The 23,232-nt window shown below is 44.4% G+C and overlaps 1 long non-coding RNA gene across 3 annotated transcripts in view; it reads left to right on the top strand.

Annotated features, from left to right (window-relative positions):
* The window catches only part of LOC138295610 (uncharacterized), a 268,864-nt gene that overhangs the window by 204,474 nt on the left and 41,158 nt on the right, over nucleotides 1-23,232 (top strand). For all 3 annotated transcript variants that reach the window (XR_011203642.1, XR_011203640.1, XR_011203641.1), the window contains exon 4: nucleotides 7,595-7,784. This is a non-coding gene — a long non-coding RNA (uncharacterized lncRNA). The remainder of the gene's footprint in view (nucleotides 1-7,594; nucleotides 7,785-23,232) is intronic.

Genomic DNA, 23,232 nt, shown 5'->3' with positions numbered 1-23,232 from the left:
GCCCTTTGGCCGTGTGTGGTAGTAGTTGGCTGCAGCCTATCTCTCTGGGTGTGAGAATAGGTGTAAAAGGGTGTATCTGGGCATGAGAGTGGCTGTGTGAATCTCTGTCTGTGTGTGAGGGTGCATGCATCAGTGTCTTAGTGAGTGTGTCAGTGTCTGTGCAGGTCTGTGATTGGCTGCACGGGGCTGTCAGTGGGTCTTTGAGTGGGTGCGTAAGTGTCTGAGTGGGTCTGTGAGTGGGTGCTTGAGGGTCTGAATGGTGCTGTGAGTGGGTGTACAAGGGTCTGAGTGGTGCTGTGAGTGGGTGCTCAAGGGTCTGAGTGGGTCTGTGAGTGGTGCTTGACTATCTGAGTGAGTGTGCAAGGGTGTGAGTGGGTGTGTGAGTGGGAGAAAGATTAAAAGAGAGTGAGAGTGAAAGGGAAATAGAGAGTTTTTTAGGCTTTGATGGATGATGCACTTAGAATGAGATATTTCTGCACAAATTGAAAAGAAAAATGTATTTATCAATTAAAAACAGTAAGATCACCTTTCAGTATGAGCCTTAAACATTTGCAATTGAAAGAAAAAGGAGGGAAATGACCAGAGATACACCTGGACTCGACCCTCAATGCTCAGTGTGGAGATCTGTGATCTTCACACTTGAGCTATTCTTTAAAAATGTTTATATTTTGTACCCCTTTATGGGCTATCTGGCACCACAGGGGAGCTTCAAGGCCTCCCGCGGTCCCTGACCATTTCTTAATTTATTTTCTTATATGCCCTTTATGGGCTATCTGGGACTGCAGGGGAGCCTCAAGGCCTCCCCCCGCAGTCCCATTGCTCCAGCAAGCAGGCAGCTGTTTTTAACAGAAACTCCCTGGTCACTGGAGCAATGCTTTCATCTCTGTTCCCTGCACACGCATACCTGCTTGCAGGGAACAGAGATGAAAACTCCTCTTTCTGACAGCAGGATCTGTTTGACATTTCCCGCTGTCAGAAACTGAAGTGTTTGCTGTGACTTGGCTGCAGCTGTCAAAGCTGCAGCCAATCCAAAACAAACAGCTATGTCCTGGGAGTGGGCACCCTGGGACATAGCAGAAGTCGGCCCTGGGGTGCTGTCTCTAGGGCCAAAAGTGGCTCCTCCAGGGGGGGCTGTGTGGCCCCTCTCCAGCGTGCGAGCCCCAGGGAGGTGGTCATCCCCGGGGCTACAGGGGGTTGAAAATGGTCCCCTTCACTTTTTTGACTCTTTGCCCCAGGAAGGTGGTGGTCACTGGGGCTGCGGAGGGGCCTGGGTCCCCTTGTGTATTATTTTTTAAAGCCCCAAGGAGGTGGTAGTCCCCGTGGCTACAGGGGGTCCGAAAAGGACCCCCTTCACTTTTTTTACTCTTTACCCAGGGAGGTGGTAGTCCCTAGTGGGGCTGCGGGGGGGATGCGCGTGGCACCCCACACACAATATAACAATATCTCTGGGGAGGTGTTGATGTGGTGTTCCCCCGTGCTACTGCAGTCTGAAAAGGACCTCCATCACTTTTTTTACTTTTTGCCTCGGGGAGGTGATGGTCCCAGGGCTGAGGGGGGACCTCGCGACCCCCTGCATATAATGCAATTATATATATGACTCGCGCCCTCGCCATTAACAGTTTTACTGCAATGTTACAGTAATATCAATGATGTCAAAGAAAATGTAGTGAGTGATTTAATATCTGGGGTAATGTAGATTTTCCTAGTATTTAAGACGGAAAGGCTTAATTTTATTAAAGACATGGAGGCGAGTATTATTACACTGCATTTCTAATCTTGCTCTATTCAATAGCAGCAGTCAAGGAAAAAGAACAAACTACAAATCCCATGAGGCCAGGCAACGTAGGCTAATGGGCATAGATAAAAACAGAGTACAATGACCCAATTAGAGGCCAAACATAAGGACTTATACCTAACTTGACTGCAAGCAGCCCTCTTTTCTTGAGTGAGAAGTAAGATTAAGTGGTAAGCATAGGAAAAATCAAACATATAATAGTCAAGGCCAAAATCCAAATAAAACTGCCTTGAAGAAAGTTTATCCAAAGGAAAAGAGAGGGATCCTCGTGGGCCTAGAAGATGTGGAGCAGGATGGTGAAAACGTCTCCAAAGTAGACAATGGTGCAGTCTGATAGGGAAACAATCTCTTCCTATGCAGATGTTGAAGCCGGTGTAGTAGAAACTGTGGGAGGGAAAAAAGAGAGAGAGTGCTTGTGGAGGGATAATACTCGCCTCCATGTCTTTAATAAAATGAAGACTTTCCGTCATAAATACTAGGAAAACCTATATTTTATGGCAAGACCGGAGGCTCATATTGTGCTTGTTTATAGCATATCAATTACAACAGACGAAGCAGTTACAACAGGTTTACAATAAAAGGTTCCAAATGTAGTATCATTAGACCAGTCAGCAGATCTCAGAATGTCCTCTTATCAGGAACCTGCCCAAAAGGCTTTTGAAGCCATAGCAGAACGAGTAGAAGGGGCCCCAAAAAATGGAGGTGTCAATACCAGCTAGGGACATGACCCATTTGACACACCAGGCAAATGTAGGGGAGAAGACTGGAATGTGGGATCTTTGAAAAGAGTTGAGGAGTTGTGATTGAGAGGATGTTCCGAGAAGTGTTGTTCTTTCTTCATGAACTTTAAGACAATTTCCAACACAGAGATTTGGTTGAGCGGGAAAGTAAGGGTAAAATACTGAAGATAAATTTGTTTTGGTGCGTCTAAGAATCTTAAAGAGGATACCTGTGGGAGTGAAAAAATATGAGGAAACATCTAAAGCTCTGACATCAGATAAACGTTTAATAGGGATTAAGCATGCAAGCACTGTCAACTTGGCTGAAAGTATTTTTAAAGATAGCAATTTATATGTTGGCCATGAAATAAACAATTGCAAAACTAAATTGACTTCCCACACTTGACTATATTTTGGCATGGGGAATTGAAAGCTTTTACTCTGTTCAACAGATGACAGATGAGCAGGTGTTCTCCGATCGGTTTCCCACTGACGTATTTGTGGTTGATGGAAATAGCAGAACGATAAAGGTTTATTGTGCAATATGTCTTACCTGTACCTGCTTGTGACGTGAGAAAAGTTGCTATGATAGATATATCTGTTGAAAAGGGATTGACAGATATTCCCAAACACCAGATAGACCAAAGAAACCAGGCGGATCTATAGCCCTTGGTAGTGCCTCGGGCCCAAGATTTGCTGATATAGTGGGAAGCTTCCAGAAAAATACCTGCATAAGAGAGGGAAGTCCCGAAATCCTCCAGCCTGACAGGGGTAGGGTGTTGTTGAGGATCAAGTCGTGTCTGTGTCCCTCCAGACTGAGAAGAAGGTCCGGGAAAGATGGAAGGAGAAGGGGAAATCTGTTCACAATTCCAGAAGAGGGGTAAAACATACATGGGATTGCCAGAAAGGTACTACCATGACCACCAACTGCTTTTTGGCTTCAGATCTGAGCAAGGACTCTGTTAATCAGTATGAAATGGGGGAAGGCATAATTGAGAGGCTGAGACCATTGTTGAAGGAAAGCATCCTTTGCTAAGGCAAGAGGGTCTGGACGCCAACTGAAAAACTTGGGAAGTTGGTGGTTGAGGTGGGATGCAAATAGATCTATTTGGGAAGGGCCCCATTTTTGATGAAGAAGCTCAAAAACTGAAGAATGAAACCTCCAGTTGCTGAAGTCATGAAGATGACAAGACTGCCAATCTGCAATGGAATTGAGAGAGCCAGGTAAATATTTTGCGTGAACTGATAGTTTGTGAAGGAGACAGAGCTCACAGAAGCTTTTTGCTAACTCGGCTAGATGGTTTGACTTAGTTCCACCCAAATGGTTTTTGTAGCGAACTGCAGAGAGATTGTCCACTCTGAGAAGAATGGAGCATTGGATTCTGTTTTTTTTAAAGCTTTTGATGGCAAAGGACCCTGCAAGCATCTCTAAACAATTGATGTGCAGTGAGGACTCCAGAGGAGACCATGAACCTACAGTCGATATCGGACCACACCAGGCACCCAAACCTATCAGGCTTGCATCGGATTCTAACACAAAATATGGGGTAAAACAAAAATAGTTCTGCCATTCCAGGCATCTAAATGGTCTAGCCATAACTGAAGTTTTAGTTTGGACTCTTGGTCTAGAGGAACGGAGTCTGAATAAGCAAGACCATTGCGGAGATGGGAAATCTTCAGTGTCTGAAGAGCTTGATAATGTAGCGGTCCTGGAAAAATGGCCTGAATTGATGAGGAAAGCAGACCGACAATCCTTGCAAGAGATCTGAGGGAAATATTTGGGAGTTTCAGAGTATGAAGAATTTCTTGTTTGATGGCATGAACTTTAGACTATGGGAGGTGTAAAGTGGCGTCTAAGGAATTTATGAGGGACCAGAGGAATTCCATCTGATGTGCTAGGACCATAACAGACTGGTATTTGTTTATAAGAAAGCCGAGATCTGTTAGAAGAAAGGAGGTGATAGTAATTTGAGTATTAAGAGAATGGAGATTCTGGAACATCAGAAGGATATCGTCCAGGTAAATGATACCTTGGGCCCTGAGAAAAGACACTACTGGCTTCATAATCTTGGTAAAACACCAAGGAGCAGAAGATAGTCCGAAAGGAAGGGAGGAAAACTGATATGTTTTCCCCTGCCATTGAAATTGGAGGAATTTCCTATGGCTGCAGTGTATGGGCATGGTAAAATAAGCATCTTGGAGGTCAAAATGGACCATCCAGTCGAACTGAAGCAAAGAGTCCAGCAGATGTATAATAATTTCCATTTTGAAATGTTGTAAACAACAAATTGATTGAAAGCTTTGAGGTTTATGACTGGTCTTAATTTTTTGTTTTTCTTCTTAACTAGGACAAGTGTGCTTCAGAAGCCTAAGGGATGGGGATGAGAACATTGAATTGCTCCTTTTTGTAACAGGGAAAACATTTCCTGGGAAATGAAAAGAGACGCTTTTTCTGAGAATTTGAGAAGAAGAGGAGGAGCAGATTTGTAAGGAGTTTCATACAATTCTATGAAATAGCCTTGGGCTGTGGCTAAAACCCAAGGATCCGATGTAATAGTACACCACTTGATGAGGAAGAACTGTAAACGACCCCCTACAGAAGGAGGGCCAGAAGGTAGACCTACCTGAAGATTGAGAGAATATGAAGTTTTCTGGTCGCGTAAACCTCTTGAACGCTGTGGATAGAATTGAGGACAGAAGTCTTGATATGCTGTTACAAAGGAACTCTTGTATCCCTGGTTTTTGGGATATCGGCCGGTAAAGCAGTTCGTGCCTCTACCGGCCCTGGCATAAACCTGGTTGGATATATCTTTTTTAAGGGATTGCTAGTCCTTGTCGAGGGAGGAGAAGGCTGTAACATATTTACTTAACCCCTTAATAAAGGAGTCACCAAATAAAAGTCCATTCGCTTTGAGGCCAAGATCTCTGGAGGCCAGCTTAGCAAACTTTGGATCCAGTTTTAGAAGCAAGCCTTTGCGCCGTTCATGGGTAATGGCTCAATTTGCATTTGCCAGTAAACAAAAGGTTCTCTGGAACCACATGGAGAGTTCATCAGCATCAATATCCTCTTTGTCCAATCTTTCTGATTAGGCTATATGAAAAATATGTGACAAAGGACCAACAATGTCAAGCAATTTGTCTTGGCATGAAGACAAAGCCTTGTCCACGCCTTTCCGAGGGTCTTTCCCATACTTGGAGAAGAAAGTCAGCATGTTGGAGTCTACGGAGGGGGTGGAAGTAATATGGAAAGGTAAGGAGGGTCTAGGCCATTCTGACCTGAGTTTTGCTCTAGAAGAAGGCACAATTTAGCCGCAATATATTCACTGACATGATCTGAAGGGATCCATTCAGTAGAATTTGGATGATGAATTAATTGGGGATCGAATTTGGGATTACCTCAGTATCCAAAATAATCTTGGAGGAGAAAGGGTCATAGGAGGATGGAGAGAGCTTAAAAATTTTAGATTTAGGTCCAGTCCAAAAATCTGAATCATCCCCAACATCAGGGTCATTATCAGAGTCAGCGGCTTCCATGTCATCATCCGTATTCTGGACTCTAGTAATAACTATCTTTTTATGACTTTTTATGACTGTTCTGTAAGTTTTTGGTCTTGAACATTGACTTTGTGCCAGAGGTAGATGGAGAATTCCCCTCCTTGGAAGGAGGCCTTTGAGGAACGTTGTCCTCAGTCACCTGTGAGCCACGCTCACCAAGCACAGTCTCTTTGTTTTCTTAGTTTTCCTTAGGTAGATGTTCCCTAAATTTGTGATCTAAATTGTTTTGCATGAAGCCCCACATGCTGGTGCTAATCTGGATTAGTTGAGGGTATCTGCAAGACTACTGACAAATTACAGAGACAAATGGTTGGCGGACTTCTTTGTTGAACCCTATGGACTACGTAGCCTTATTGAAGTTAACTTTGCTAATGATTTGCACTGATGCTTTAGAATGTATTGTTATTCAAGCTTTCATTAGGTTTTGTTTCTTGTGCCTTTTTGGTTAATAAAATGTGTTCTTATATGCGTTTCGACTGGCCTTTGAGATTAATCTACGTGATTTTAGCATTGTTAATATGAGGTAAATAAAATTACTAAACTTTTACCAAAGGCGTGGTTATTCATGGCTGGAAAGTCATGGTGTGTGACAATTACTGACTCCATTGATTATTTATTATTGGTTTGACCAATGATTATTGATTATTGTGTATTGATTGTTGTTCCCTATATTGGATCTATGGTAAGAACATCTTAAAGGGGTCAAAAGTTCATCGACCTATACACATCCCCTTGTAAGTTTACTTATTAAAAATTGACGCGCTAACACTATCACAAACCTACCTTTTCGCACGAGTGAAATGGGCACAAGATATAATTCCCTACCTCCCAGCAAGTCCGACAGATCGGTATAACTATCTAGCCTGACTCACCCGGATAAAGGGATAGCTACAGGACAGTGCGAAACCCAGACTAATACTTGATGACTTCATTCCAGGCCTTCTGTGTACCTAAAACAGACAACAAACTGTTAGTGTTCCAAATAAAAGAGGCGTACCTCAACAAAAGTGCAACAAATATTACCCATACCTATTGTCCCTTCCTCCTTGATTGTTAAGCAGAATGCGTCAATATAAGTTTGCTACATCTTCAACAAATAGAACTTAAAAACAGTAAGTATGTAAGTCCATATTCCTAACTACATTATAGCATATGTCCCTGTAGGCAAAATGTTCACCTATTGATTTACTTGTCAAAAAGGTTGCTGTCTCATAATTGAGTCAATCACTATTCATCATTTCCTGTGCATACATTTTATAATCTTACTTCAATAAGAATAGATACCGATGATTAGTAGTTTTTTTAATCTCATGTGGGAGTAATACACAATCACCAATATGAATAACTCTTGTTCTGATTTTTCTTTTCAGAAAGATTATGGCTCTGTTTCCAAAATAATTCAATAAGTTTGTACTGCAATTCAAGTAGAAGTCCCGAAAACTTCAGATACGTTTTTCAATAGTTACTACAGTAATTAAGATATGATACAGGGCAACAATATTACTGCGTCTTTTATGTTTTACAGGAGGCTGAAGAGCTCGAGTCAATGCTGGGATGCAGAAGAAGGCTGACGGACCAGACACTACACGTTAGCGATATATGTCCAAAGAATCAAAATACGATGTAAGAAGAAGCCCTGCATCGAAGTCAGAAGTCCGGAAGTAGATGCACCTAAGACAGGCAAAGAAACAACTGGAGCGGAAGTCAGGCAGCAGGTAAGCAGGATGCAGGAACATCGGCAACTGGAGCGGATGTCAGGCAGTAGGTAAGCTGAATCCAGGGACATCAATGAGAGATTCACAACAACGAGCTTAAAGGCTAGGCACTCCACCCATTAAGGGAGCTGGGCCTGACACCTGTCTGCTGTATCTGACACAGGCCCCAATCCCCTCCATCCTTCCTTGTCCGCTCTGTTTTCATGCCCCTGCCCCCTCCTTCCTGCCCTTCATGGTCCGTCATGCTGCAGTTATCTCTCATACCTGTCCGGTATGGTCAGTTTGCTGCCCTTGCCTTTTTCCCCTCCTCTCTGTGCATGGTCCTGTCACCTCCCCATTGCTTCCCATGGTCCGTTGGTGCTGTAGTGCTGTCCCGCTTGCCCTGTGTGGTATATTGTGCTGCTACAAACCCTGACACATGCCCTGTAAGTTCAATTTGATGCCCTTGCCCATCTCTCTCCTGCCTCTGTTATCCAAGTCCATGTGCCTACCCCATTCCTCCCGCCTTCAGTGATCCAATGTACCATTCTTGACTACATTTTGAAATTGGTAAGAGAGATTTTGAAAAGAACCTGGGGAATTGATTTTCCCTATTGACGTACATTAAAAAAGAGGATTTTTTAGTCAGGAGACAGATAAAATAAAACCCTTTTGGGCAAAAAACATCGGGAGTCTCCTGCCTGAATCAGATCAGGGCTGTTGGAATGTATGGTTGTACTGCCACTGCCTCTTCCTTCTGCCCTCATTGGTCTATTACAGTGGTTCCCAACATTTTGACTTCTGCGGACCCCCACTTTATCAATACTGGAACCTGGGGACCCCTACTGAATCATTATTGGTATCCGGGGACCCCCACTAAGTCATTACTGAAAGCTGGGGACCTGGGGCCAGATGTAGGGACCGTTTTGCATGGCGCAAACTGCGAAATTCGCAGTTTGCGCCATGCAAAACGGGCATCGCGATGCACATTCCCATTTTGCGAGTCGGTACCGACTCGCAAAATGGGAATGCGACTTGCAAATAGGAAGGGGTGTTCCCTTCCTATTTGCGATTCGCACCGCAATGCAGAATTGCTTTGTGACCACGAACGCGGTCGCAAAGCAATTCGCAATTAGCACCCATGTGAAGTGGGTGCTAACTCATTATCAAAAGGGAAGGGGTCCCCAGGGGACCCCTTCCCCTTAGTGAATGTTGCCAAAAATATTTTTTCAGTGCAGGCAGTGGTCCAGTGGACCACTGCCTGCTCTGAAAAAATGAAACCAAATAGTTTCATTTTTTCATTTGTATTGCAACTCGTTTTCCTTTAAGGAAAACGGGCTGCAATAAAAAATAAAAAAAACTGCTTTATTTAAAAAGCAGTCACAGACAGGATGGTCTGCTGTCTCCAGCAGGCCACCATCCCTGTGAGTGCAGGGAATCGCAAAGAGGTCGCAAATTGCGACCACCCTCATTAATATTAATGAGGTGGGTCTTTGCGACCCCCTTGCGATTTGCAGATGGTGTCATGGACACCATTCTGCATATGGTTTTGTGACTCGCAAATTGCGAGTCGCTCTGACTCGCAATTTGCGAGTCACAAAACCATATCTACCTACATCTGGCCCCTGATCTGTTAATATGATTTAATTTTCCAAGAAGTGGCAGACCCCCTGAGGAGGCTTCATGGACCCCCAGGGGTTCCCAGACCACAGGTTGAGAATCACTGGTCTATTATATCACCACAGCCTCTCCTGCTTGTCCTGAACAGTTGGTTTGTTGCCCCTGTCTCCCTTTCTCCTGCCCTCTGTGGTCCGTTGTGTTGCCATTGCCCCTCCACCTTTCCAGCATGGCCAAATTGTTGCCTCTGCACCCTCCTCCTTACCCTCAATTATCCAAGTCCATGCCCCTGACATCTGCCTTCCCACATTATTTTAATGAACAACTAGGTTGCTAACATTCTATGGGCCAGATGTATCAAAAAAATGTGCACTCACAAACGGCAAAATCGGCCGTTTGCGGGTGCAAAATAGTGGTCTGCAATGCATCAAAGGCATTCGCAGACCACAAAATAGAAATCGCAAAAATTGCGGTTTTTTGCATTGCGACCCGGATTTTTAGAATCGCAATTTGCGATTTGCAAAATCCAGGTGGCAAGGCAATTCAGCAAAAAATCGCAAATTGCGATTTTTCGCAGAATGGTATTTTGCACATGCAAAATACCATGGTCTGCAACCAGGTGGTAACCTGGTGCAAAAATTAAAAATGCAGTAAAACTGCATTTTTAAATGTAACATGTAAAGCACACATGCCCTTTTGGCATGTGTGTACTTTACATGTTTAAAAAAAAAAATGGGGTGCAGGAGAGGGGGCCTTAGGCCCCCAGCACCCTGCCCTTTTGCATTTCCAAAATTGCGATTTCTGTGAGAAATCGCAATTTTGGAAATGCAAAATATTCGCAGCTATGGGCCAACAGGCCCATAGCTGCGAATGGGGCCAGTATCGCAATTTGCGATTCGGTAATTGCATTTGCGATTTTTAAGAAATCGCTATTACCGATTCGCAAATGAGATACATGGCCCTTTGCGAGTCGGTAATAGCGATTTCTTAAAAATCGCAATTACCGAATCGCAATGGGCCAGAATCATACATCTGGCCCTATATTTATAACAAAAGTGTGGCACACCTGACGTCATCTTGATGTGATCAAAACTGTAATATCTAAAGCATTTCCTTTAGAAATTATAAAAGTAAGAGGGTCTTATTCCCATAGAAATTATGGTTAGTGCTCTCAATGACTAAAATGAGGACATAGTTCTCAAATAGCGACAAAGCACTTTTAAATTATTTGCTTTCTTGATTTGTTTTATCCTTTTGATCACTTGATTATATGTAACACTTAGGGGAGAGAATGAGGTGTTACGGCCAGAGCTGCGGACCTTGCAGCTTCGGAACCAGTTTCAAGTTTGGGCGTCTGCTTGACATCCTGTGATTCTGGGCAAATCACTTAGGGGGTCATTCTAGCCAAACCTACGCCGCCAAATGACCGCTCCGCGGTCAAAAGACCGCGGGGGCCATTCAGACTTTCCCACTGGGCCGGCGGGCGCCCGCCAAGAGAGCACCCGCCGGCCCAGCGGAAAGGGCCTGCAACACAGAAGCCGGCTCTGAATGGTGCCGGCGGTGTTGCAGGGGTGCGACGGGTGCAGTTAAACCCGGTCGCGATTTTCACTGTCTGCTATGCAGACAGTGAAAATCATGCTGGGGCCCCCAGGGGCCCCAGGACACCTGTTCCCGCCATCCTGTTTCTGACGGTGAAAACCGCCAGAAACAGGCTGTCGGGAAGGGGGTCGGAATCCAGCGCCGCCATGGAGGATTCTCCCAGCCGGGGCTAATCCGGCGGGAAACCGCCGGACCCGGCTGGGCAAAGCCGCGGTCGGAATACCACATGAAGCACCGCCAGCCTGTTGGCGGTGCTTCCGTGGACAGCCACCCTGGCGGTCTATGACCGCCAGGGTTGGAATGAGGGCCTTAATCTCCCAATACCTAAAGCCCAAAGGAAATGTGTACTTGTGTAACATAACTGATGCTCATGTAAAGCACTCGAATGCCTTCAGGTCAAGTCTGCACTATATAAAACTGCAAAAAGACAAACAAATTAGGTGTTTTGCAGACTTCTGTCATTGGGCTATACTTGAGCTACATTAGGGTGATATTCTCTGCTGGCCATCTTGGGAGTATTATTTCCTGAATCTCTTTATTTACTGCAGAATCCTCAGTAGAAAATACTTTCAGTTTTCCACTTCAATTCCATTACAAGGGCAGTCGCGATGTGCCACCTTTTTGGTATAAATTCTGAATGTTAGAACTCTAGTTGCTCATTAGAACACTGTAGTAAACTGCTGATCACCAGAGAGTTAACTGGCAGTCTGCTTCTGGTGTTGAAAGTGCATGTTTCAGTCTACATGTAAGAATGTTTCATTAAAATAGATGGGGAAGATATTTGAGAACTCACTTAAACATGTCCTAATTATTGTTACTACAGCACTAACCATAATGTCAACGACAAAATGAAACCCCTCATGTTGTTCTTTTCTAAATTAAATGTTTTAAGTTTTACAAGGATGATTCACTCAAGATGACGTCAGGTGAGCCACACTTTTTTCATAAGTAAAACTGTTATCACTCTAGTTGTTCTTTAGACCACTATGGGAGACTGCAGTAAAACACAAGAGAATCAACTGACAGGCTGCTTCTGTTGGAAGTACAACAAGAAGATATTCTAGAACTCACTTGAAAGATGTCCTAATTTTTCTTTCTACAGCACTAACCATAATTTCTATGACAAAATAAACCCCTTCATTTTGTTCATTTCTAAATTAAGGGCCATATTTATACTTTTTGACACAAAACTGCGCAGACAGTATTACCGCCGGCTAATGCTATTTCTTTGTGCCGAGCGGGCGTCAAATTTATACTTTGACGCACAGCGGCACAAACCACAGGTGTGAGTCATTTTTTTGGACTCAAACCAATGCGTCACGTCATAAAGGAAAACAACGTTAATTTAGCGAAAATGACTGTGAGCCGGTTTACGGCGTCGCACACAGGATACGCGCTGTTTTTTTACGCAATTGCATCAAAAAGCGCCGCAAACACTGCAAAATGTGCATAGGAGAGCCAAAATGGATCCCAGATGCTTGCACAGACCCCAGGAAAATGACAACAGACCAGGAACCAGCCAGGAGGGCCCACAGAAGACCCAGGACAGGGAGAAGAAGAAAAGACAGTGTTGCGTCAGTGCAGAGGAGCAGGAAATTCTGGTTAAAGAGGTGACGGAACACCAGCACCAACTGTTTATCACCTCAAAGTTGCCAATCAGTAGGAGAGAGGCAATATGGCAACAAATTGTTGACAAGATCAACAGTGTGGCAGAAGTACTGAGAACAGTCATCGAGTGCAAGAAACGCTGGCATGACTGCAAGCGCAGGACCAAGGAAAAGATGGCCAGGAACAGGAAGGCAGCACTGCAGACTGGAGGTGGGAGTCCAGCACCGCAGGAGGCCCTGGACCACATGGAGGAGATGGTCGCAGCCGTCATCCCTGAGGAGATCGTCACAGGCATTCAAGGACAGGACAACGCAGACTACCAGGAGACAATGCAGGGTAAGTCGCATGGGGAATTAAATTGCACAAATGTTAACTGTAAGCAGGGGGGTGGACATACCTACTACACAATGCATGTAAGTCCTGAAATTCAGGGAGTGGAATGAATGTGTAAATGGGCACGGCACCTGGGCATGGCCCGTTCTGAGGAAACCTGGGGCACACTACTACACAACACCAACAACCTTTGCATGGGGGGATGCTGCAAAGGTAAAGCCAGGCCAGGAGGGCAGGGTACAACGTAAAACTGGGAGCCCGTCACACGTCAGCCAGTATTCTCCCTACAGTAACTAGGGCCCAATTAACAACCTCTGGCCATACCTGCAAGTGGAATGTAACATTGACAACAGTTGCCACTACCACCTCTTCTGTGTGTGCAGGTCAAGTAGCTAATGGCAGTAACGTCCCCATGGATCAAACACACCCAAATTAGAGGGTTCAGGGTGACGTTATCAATCCCCTGAAATCAAGACAAATGTTCCAATCCAGTCAAATGTGATTGTCCAAAGTTTCTCAAACATCAGCCATTGTCATTATCATTAGGAGGTACACAGCAGTAATGCCATAGCCATGCTGCATATGTCAGGGTCCACCCTGTGCCTGGGTCACAATAGCTCCAATGACACCATGCAACATCCCAAATGTCATACTGCTCAGACAACAGCATTGAGGGGGAGGACACATGTAACTGGTTACAGAAAAACACCTGCACAGTCAGAGGAGGAAATAGAACACTGCTAGGACTATCAGTGCAATCCAATGTACCCCACATTTCCCAACATCAGCAGTACTCATTACCAATGCTGACATCCATATTGTGCCATAACAAAGCTATACATAGTATATGCTAGATCTCAACTACATATAGGTGGATGTGAAAGATCAGAGACTGGGGCAGGTCCAGATTGTTAAGTGTGGTGCTAGTGCAATCAGAGCACCCACAGCCAGTGAAAGGCCTCACCATGAGAATGTTAGTAGACAGAGGGTTGAGTAGGACAAGAAGGTAGCAATTCACAATTTGGCCTGAATCAACACCTAGAGGATGTGATGCTGACAAGTCCACAAACTGACCACAATACATGTGACATGCAGGTGGGGCATAGGCCTGGGAGAATGCTAATATGAAAGACAGGAACAATGAACAGGAACGAATATCACAATGTGAAAATAATCGGAAGGCAGGCATGTCACATTACAAAGCCCACAACACAGACACACCAATTGTACTGTATCTCATTGCAGAGGACTATGGCTATCCTGTGGATATGCCTGTCCAGGACTACCCTGATGACATGGAAGACGAGCTGACAAACATCAGCCAACAGACCCTCTAAGATGTCCTTGGAACCCTCCAGACCCCACCTTCAGTCACAAGGAGGAGCACAGAACTAGCAGCCATCACAGAGGACCCGCCCACCACCCCAATTGTACGACCTGCCAGCTCCAACACAGCTGAGGACTCTGACGACCCTGGCACCAGCTTTCTTTGAGTGATCTGTAGTTGGAGTACAGCGGGAGCTGGCCTTTGAGGTGCAGTTGGGGATGCAAACTATGGCAGCCAGCCTAGAGGGGGTGCCTTTGTGCATGATGTCAACTGAAGAACAGGCAGCAGCTATGAAAGGGCGAACAACAATCTTGCAGGAACTTGAAAAAAGGTTGAAGGAAATCAGCACAGCTGTAATAGAGTTGACCCAACACCTACAACAACAATCCTGTCAACGCGTGCACGAATGCATTATTGAACCCTCAGGGCCGACCTGGCTGCCTACCACGTGATGTGGCTGCTATTCTTAAGAACCAGCAGCTCCTCCTTGCTGCAGTACTGCCCTTAAGACCCCCCACAGTTAGCAGCTACTGGGATGTCTGACTCCATGTCTTCAAACACTGAGGTGTGTGTTGCCCTTTCACAACCACCACAACCAAGGCAGAGGAGACTACACACACATCAGAAGATGAAGACGTGGAACAGATCACCTTCACCCGTAAGAGTACCCAGTAGCACTAGTCCCTGCCACATGGCCACCTATTACCAAGGTCCTGTGCTTTGTAACATGCCAGTCTTGCAACAACTGTACTCAAGCACTGTTCTTCAACCCACTGTTTACCTTGTCACCCTGCCCTGTGATTGTCTCTCACTAACTCATTGGCAAATCATGTCCCTCTGCACTGTCTGACACTTCACCCTAGCATGTCCAATGACATGTCTTTTTGCACTTGCATAGGACCACAATGGAAGATGTCACACTAATGGACTCACAATCATGGACAATGTACATATAGCACTACAGCACTTTTAAATAAATAACACTTACACAACAACTTTGTCTCTGTGTAATGTGACACATCAACCGTGATGGCCATCAGTGATGTTTACCTCAGGTCAGTGATCACTGATTGTCTATACACCTGACCTGAACGAATCTTGGCTGATAACTATGCACAGTGACCTGGATTTTACCATCATCTGCCCTCCCTGAGGGTTATTTCAGAGGAAAATATAAACTATACACCAAACTGCTGCAATGTACAGAATAATACCTCCTCAAGGGATGTCTAATCCAGAAAATAGTGCCTTAAATTTTTACTGAAAGTCAAAACTTACGTAGGTGACATTTTCCCCAATTTTTACCTAACACACACCAAACAGCATGAAGGGATGTGTATGAGTTTCCATACAAATAAGTAACCGTGCTGAACATTGTAACAAATGATAGGTGTGAGTTATGTATACCATACTACATGAGAGAATACTACCACTCACCTTATAAGGATTTGTTTGGACATCAGGCTGTTGGCAGACTTAGCACAGTGTCCCCAATACCAAATCTGTTAGCAAAGTATGTGACATTGAAAACATACATCACAAAATAACCACACTTTGGGATCCATAGTAACCGTATGTGATGGGTGCAATGGATGGCCGAATCTTAGCTAAGTAGATTTGGTGTAGCTGCCAATGTAACAGCTTAGTTGGGATATGGTTGCAGCATGGGACACAAACGCTAATACAAAAGAGACACTGTTCTCTCATGGCAAGGCCCTTATCTACAAGCATTTGAAACATACTGTAAAGGGTTACCTAGATATTTATTAAACGATAAAAACAGAAGCTAAAACCAGGGGAAACACCTTACCTAACCTAAACTTCTCTAACTACACATTACCCACAACTGTCCCTAACTAACCTAAGCTAAACTTACATTATCACATTTAATGAAACGATCTAAACATAAACCCCCCACCCACCTTATAAGACGGGACACATAGAGGACAACAGATACTTACCTAAACACATACTATCTTATACTAAACAAATATATATATTTTTGTATTTTTCTTTTTAAATTATTTTTTTTTAAATACCAAAAGCCCAACATTGTCAACACACACATAATAAAAAACTGTTGAAAAAAGTATGAAACCCCCACCCCCCACCCACTACTACTAATTAAACTAACAGCCTATACTAACCTAACACTAAGCCCTATAAACCCACTAAGTTAAAGAACCAGGAAAGAGGAGGGAGGGGAGGGAATCATGGCTGAGTATAAGCCTACAAGTTGGCCCTCTGCAGGATCTTTTTGATGGCACTCACCCTCTGGTTTACTTGTGCCACCGCCTGCTGCAGTCTGGTCATTTTACATAGGACACGGTCCAAGTTCCTTTGCATCTGGCTAAAAGCTGCTGGGTCTATGACTGCAGCAGGGGTGGTCTGGGTGCCAGTGGATGAAGTATGGGCCCTTGTCGCTGCCATGTCCGTAGGCTGAGGTGCAGGTGGTGCTGTGACAGGTCCTGGAGCTGTCGATGTTGATGGTCCAGCAAAGGTCCCTGCTACTGTTGGTGCCACCTGGGTGGTAGTGGTTTTGCTGGTGGTGGTGGCTGTGGTGGACACGGAAGGGCCCCCTTGGGCAAATGCCCTCCAAACTCCAGAGGCTCTTTCATGGCGATATTGTCTTGCCATGTTGTGGTACCCGGAATCCACATCCAGAATGTGGCGGTAACGCATTGCCCTGCGCTGAAACTCTCGAATCTGGATGGGAGTCATATTGGCAGCTGTTAAGACAAATAGAAAACCAAACATTAGGTACTTCATTGTGTGAAATGGCTCAAGAAGTAAATCAGACAATACATCTAATGTACCTGTAACAGCCCATATCATCATACAGATCACTGATTGTCCCTGAGGAAGTACATGGCAAGTCAGCCTACAAATGTCCTATTATCAAACAGCACATCCAAACCCTACAAGATGGTTAACAAGTGGAATGACTTTGGCCTCATTGTTCAGCCACTTGTCAGGTAAAAATCATGCTGCAAATCCTCCACCACTGACAGGCCAACACATTTCTATGTTCTTGATGGCAATCTAGGGCCACAAGATCTGCGAGTTGTAAATGGTATTGCCAGTATAGAATGCAGGTGCTAATCATGAGTGGGTATCCTAGGTTTGGAAAAGTGATTTGCAGATTTACATGTCTGTGTATCAAACTTGGATATTCAGTCCTAGGTACACTATTCACAACCCTACGCCTGTGCCTGAGGGGGGGGGGTGGACAAGCAACTAATAATTTCTAACAACAAGGACACCCAGGAAGCTTTGGAAAGCTGTACATAGATTTGCCCAGCAAACCACAGGTAAGGAGGAACTCCAAATAGGATACACCCAAACCTTGGGCAATCCCATCAACACTTATGTTTGGAAATGCAGACCATTGTCAACATCATTTCCTACCAGTAACCCATTACTTACAACAAACAGATAGATGCAAGAACACCTCTGGCCATGAGCTGCATGCACACCTAGGCCATTGTACTCAAGTGCCTCATACTCGTAGCACAACATGTGGAGCTACATGCTCTTAGGAAGTTAAACATACAGTCAAACATGTTCATTAGTGAATAGGGAAGCTGAAGTCTGTGGGTAAGACTTTGGCATCCCTATTCTGGGAGAATCAGGGTCTGACTGGCTGACTAATTCACTAATATGGTCCACTGCTACATTTTCTGATTTCAAGTTTTATCCACATAACTCATCCCTCTTCACATTGCCGTGCCTACAGGACTGACCTAGAATCCCAAAATATGACAATACGATAAGGATGGGCCAACTCAAAGATGGGAAAAAAGTGATACTCCACTCAAGGAACAATACAGATCATTGATCAGCGCATCACAACTTGCCATGTGTCCAACACACAGGAGTCAATCACACATCATCAGCAAACACAACACAGAACAGAAATATCAACACTTACTGGAGATGTCTGGGTCTGCAAATCGAGACACCTCTCCGATAGTAGAAGGTGCAGGTCCACCTGTAAGGCATCAAAGGGAGAAATGTGCTCAATGTCTGTGCACTGTACAGCACTTCCAAATACAAATACTGTGTGTAATATTAACTCCAAAAGTAAAGCCTCTCAGACATGATGATACTGCATCCTACATACCACTGCAAACATGTACAGACGCACTGAGTGATACGCACATATCTGCACACATGCAGTGGCCTTAACTATCATGTGGTGGCAAACCTGCTCCTTCATTAGTGAGCAGACAAAATCATGGAGTGTATTCCTCTCATCATATGTATCCATGAGAGACATGCAAAGCCACTTTCCGTGAGGACTGCAATACCAGTCACCCAGACACTGCGACTAAGACCAATTTTAGACACACAGGTACAATGTACAGAGGGCCAGGGACAGTTGTTAGCCCTCAATTTGTATCATTTTCTTCATTTGATGTGCCACAGCTATGGTGAGTTGCACCAACCATAGAGATATGAACCCGTGTGCATACCTTTTGCCAGCCATCCCTAATTGAAATGTGGCACTGCAAACTCAAAATATCAGTCTAAGATGTTACGTGGGGTAAGCTATAACTTGTTACGTATGTGTCAGAATCCAGTTCAGACATGTATCCGAAAACAATTGAGAGACACAATATTTCTTGAAAATGTCTGGAATTCCAAGATATGTTTCCTGATACACTCACCGACTGCACATGAAACATATGTTTGAGCCACATTGCCATCATCAATTGACGTGAAGCCAGCACTAATTTACAGGCTCCTGTTGTGTTTAGAAAGTTAGTCTAGCTGTTGCGTCAACAAATGACGGTAATGTGTAGGAAATTTGTATACCTCTTTAGGCAACTGTGGCCCATATCTGTACATATTTTGCACCGCATTTGTGTTGCTGTTTGACACAAAGGCGGGGCAAACTACCAAAATACTATTGTATTTTGTAAGTTTGCGCCGCTCTTGCTTCAAAACAGGTCGCAATTGCGTTGCTAACAAAGTAGAAATATGGCTCTGTATGTTCCACTAGCATTCCACATGTTCAAAAACATTGCTAGCAGAATATGAACAAATGAGCTACTGTCACTACAGAGCATTTAAACGTGCCCATTACTCTGATTTGTACTCACCAACAGGGCCACCATTCACAATCCCCAGGTGGTCCAGCAGGTCTTGCTCCCTGGCAACAAGGTCAGCCCAGCGGTGCTTCAGCTGGTGGTCATTTCACTGCGTGTTGTATATTCTCTGCAGATAGTACAACACCTTTGCCCACCGGAGCCCCCTTGCCTCTGTGTGACATTTGTTTTGACGCACATGATTAGAAATAACCCCGCATCCATATTGTCAAATATGTTTCATACTTAACCAATTTCCGGGGGTACAGTGTGGGAATTACCGCTCAGGGCCAATGGATGTTTCATGGCAATGTGCGTCATATTTCGACGCATATGCGTCATTTTTTGACGCATGTGCGTCAACAATTCTGTCATTAACTGGGTTTGGGTCATTTCTCATTTGTAATGGGACATGGCAGTTGTGACAATACAGAGATAGGCTGATTGCACCCACATTGGGCATTACAGTGTATGGGCACATGTGACAGATCATACTACTGCGGACCATGATCCTCTACTTGGTGTACCGGATTTTCACTCTTCACTGACGCAATAGATGGCCAAACGTGTTGGATACAATTATGTATTACCCAGTTTGGGCATGTTTTGCGTCGAGAGAGGATAGCAAGGCGACACAATTCACTACAATAACTCAATGCCTATGGGTCAATGTGTGTGATTTGGCTACTACTATTGTTGTTGACCCACTGTGTGAGCATCACAAGATGCATTTTTGCAAATCTGCTTGTATGCATGTGGAGTCAATGTGTCCAACCCTCAGATGCAAGTCAGTGTGGAAATGAGAGAGGACATGTGTTAGTCATACACATAGCAACAACTGCTGTGTGCACTTCCTAGGTTTTTTGGAATATAAACACCACCAATGACAAAGCATGCACTGGATAGATAGCAGACGGTTGTTCATGTCAATGTTCCAAAACTTAGCCATCACATGTCCTGGAATGTTGGATACTACTTCCTAGGCACTTGTTTGTTAACCCACCATGAGTCAGGCATGGGATCATACTATGTGGGTACCGTGTTTGTGACACAGAGTCCCAAATCTAATACACAATTGTAATGCTACGCCACAGTTGGAGTCATATAACTGAGCCATGTCTCTCCTGTGGCAGTGGAGGACCAGCAGACCAAACAGCACGTGTTCACATATTTCCAGTGGTAAAATGCACAGAGGTGTCTGGTTCATGTGTGTGGGCCAATGTTTAGCCTGTATAATTATTGGGGTCTATGTTGTCACAGTTACTTGCAGGTCTAGTCATGAGTATGTGGAGCCATTTTTTCTATCTACAAAGTATCCTTCGCAGATCAATAGAAGGAAAGCCAATGAGGATTTGAGAACACACATGGGGATGGTCCAACCCTGTCACTACAGACGTGTTATGAGACTGTCAACAGGGCAACCTTGGTGTGCTGACAAAGTTAATGTCTCAGGATTCTTATACCGGCAGGTGTCCTCACAACATTTGTACACAAGTTGGCCTCTAAAATTCCCACTGCATCTGAGAACATCAGTGCCTCTGTGCTGATTAATCTCACAGCTATTCACCACACAAGCACCATCAATATGTTGGGAGCAATGTAAATCAGCGCGTGGACTGTCTGGGTCCTAACATGTGTAGACATTTCATGCACATTATCTGACATTGTTTGTTGTGCTGGAGGCACCATACCCAATCCATGCATACAGCCATGGTACACTGTCACAATTTGTCACTCATGCATACATGAAAACCAGACAAGGGTTAGGCCCTGATTCGGCTATTTGGAGACAAGTTCCCCCCCATGGTACAATAAATAAACTGATTATGCTATACAATGTATTTGAGTATGCGTTGTAGACCCTTCTGACACAATACCCCAAGAGGAATATGAGGTTTGGGAAAGCAACTATGATACAAATTTAGGCCCAAGGAACCTTTAGGGTAACAGGATGCAGGGTCAATCAGGATCCAAACATTTCACAATGTAAATACACAGTGGTCAGACTGAGACTGGTCAAAGGTGGAAGAAGACTGTGGAAACGGAAAACTGTGTTTGTCCTGTGTGTTGCAACGTAACATATTAACCCAAGGGCTGTGTTACACAGCTGATTTATACGGCAATGCATAACACTGTTATAGATAAAATAGCTGCTTCTGTGCTGTTCCAAGCAGCTGCAAGGGCAATGCATGTTCAAATGGCTGGTCTCCATGGAGGTGCTCACAGGTGTGTGCAGCATCAGTCTCTCACAAGTCCTGTAGGTGAGATTCAAGTTCAAAGGGCCAACAGTACCTTTCACATGGGAAGCAATGTACAGGTGATTACAGGTCCTACAGACTACAAGCCAGTGCATTATTTAACCTGACATCCATGCAGACAGACGTACAATGACTATGGCATACCATACTGAAGAGGGAAGCACACTGGATTTACATTGTGAGTCTGGGAGTGTGTAGAGGAGGGATTATCTGGGGACACATATTCCCATTCCAGGGACCTCTGAAGAAGGGTGGCTGAGACAGGGAACATGGGTGTGGCTGGACTTAGGACATGGGCTGCCATGTGCAGGGGATGTCATGTGAGCAATGCTTGTCATACCTGGGGCACTTGTGCTATGAAGTTGCTGCTTGTATGGAAATCTAGTCACACATAGTCCTTGCAAAGACAGGTGATGTAAGACTTACTGCTGTCAAGGGTCTGGTCATACATTCCAGTTACCAATGCAATAGCACATCCACTGCCTCATGTATGAGGCAATTTTTCCCTTATTGACTGATGGTGTCTTGTTGTGAGTCATATGCTGTGATGAACCATGTTGCCAAAATGTATGTGTAAAATAGGTGTGGTCCTCTGCAATTGCCCTTCAAATGTGAAATGTACAGGATATATGTCATTTACAGTATGAGTGAATGTGGCTGTACGTTCATACGTATCAAACTAGTTTAGGAATTTTCTGTGTCCTAATCGGTATTTCAGCAATGCTCCATGAGGCTACACTCTGATTCTGATAGTTAGAGATAATGTTATACAAAAATGCTTATCCAGACCATGATATAGTGATTAGTATAGGTATTTATTTACATATGGTAAGACAGTGGTGATGGATGAGTAGAGTTAAAAGAAATTTTGGACAATATGTTGTCTCCGACGCAATCCTGCAGCTGTGTTTGGATGGTCCCCCTCATGTTGATGGACAGCATCCTCCTCTTCCTCCTCTTCAGGCATTTGTGGGTCGGGTTCATATAGGGGAATGTTCCTTCTTACACATATGTTGTGCAGGATGGCACAGGTCAAAATTATTTTGCACACCATTTCTGGTGAGTATAGGAGGCTGCCTCCGGTGATGTCGAGGCACCTGAATCTTGACTTCAGGATGCCGAAGGTCCTCTCAACTATGGTGCGTGTCCTCCTATGTGCCTCATTATAGGCACGCTCTGCTGCAGTGCTTGGGTTTGCCAATGGGGTCATGATCCATGGCTGAATCCCATAGCCCTGATCAGCTGAAAGAGAAAATGAGTGATAACATGTTGATGTACCTTGCACCATAAATATAATTTTGCATGGCAGTTGTTCTCTTGTGTTGTCTGTGACTCATTGGTGTTTGTGTTATTGTGTGGAATCCTAGACTTCTAGGATGTACCATCAGCATTGGGTTGTTTCCTTATCTGAACAGGTGTTTGGCTGTTGACCGGATGTCAGCAGTATTTTTGTAGAGTTGCAATACAGTGTGTACTCCCTTGCATCGTGACTTGTGAAATAGGTGTCCCTGTGTCTTAACTGGGGGTGACATGATACTTCCATACACAGAATCAATTTGACAGTGGTGGTAACACGGTTGCATCAATATACCCTGGACATCCCATACAATTTCACATATGCAATAGAATTATTTAAC

The sequence above is a fragment of the Pleurodeles waltl genome, chromosome 5 (assembly GCF_031143425.1).
Source record: "Pleurodeles waltl isolate 20211129_DDA chromosome 5, aPleWal1.hap1.20221129, whole genome shotgun sequence".
Classification (NCBI taxonomy): domain Eukaryota; kingdom Metazoa; phylum Chordata; class Amphibia; order Caudata; family Salamandridae; genus Pleurodeles; species Pleurodeles waltl.
This window is presented reverse-complemented; position numbering and strand designations above follow the sequence as displayed.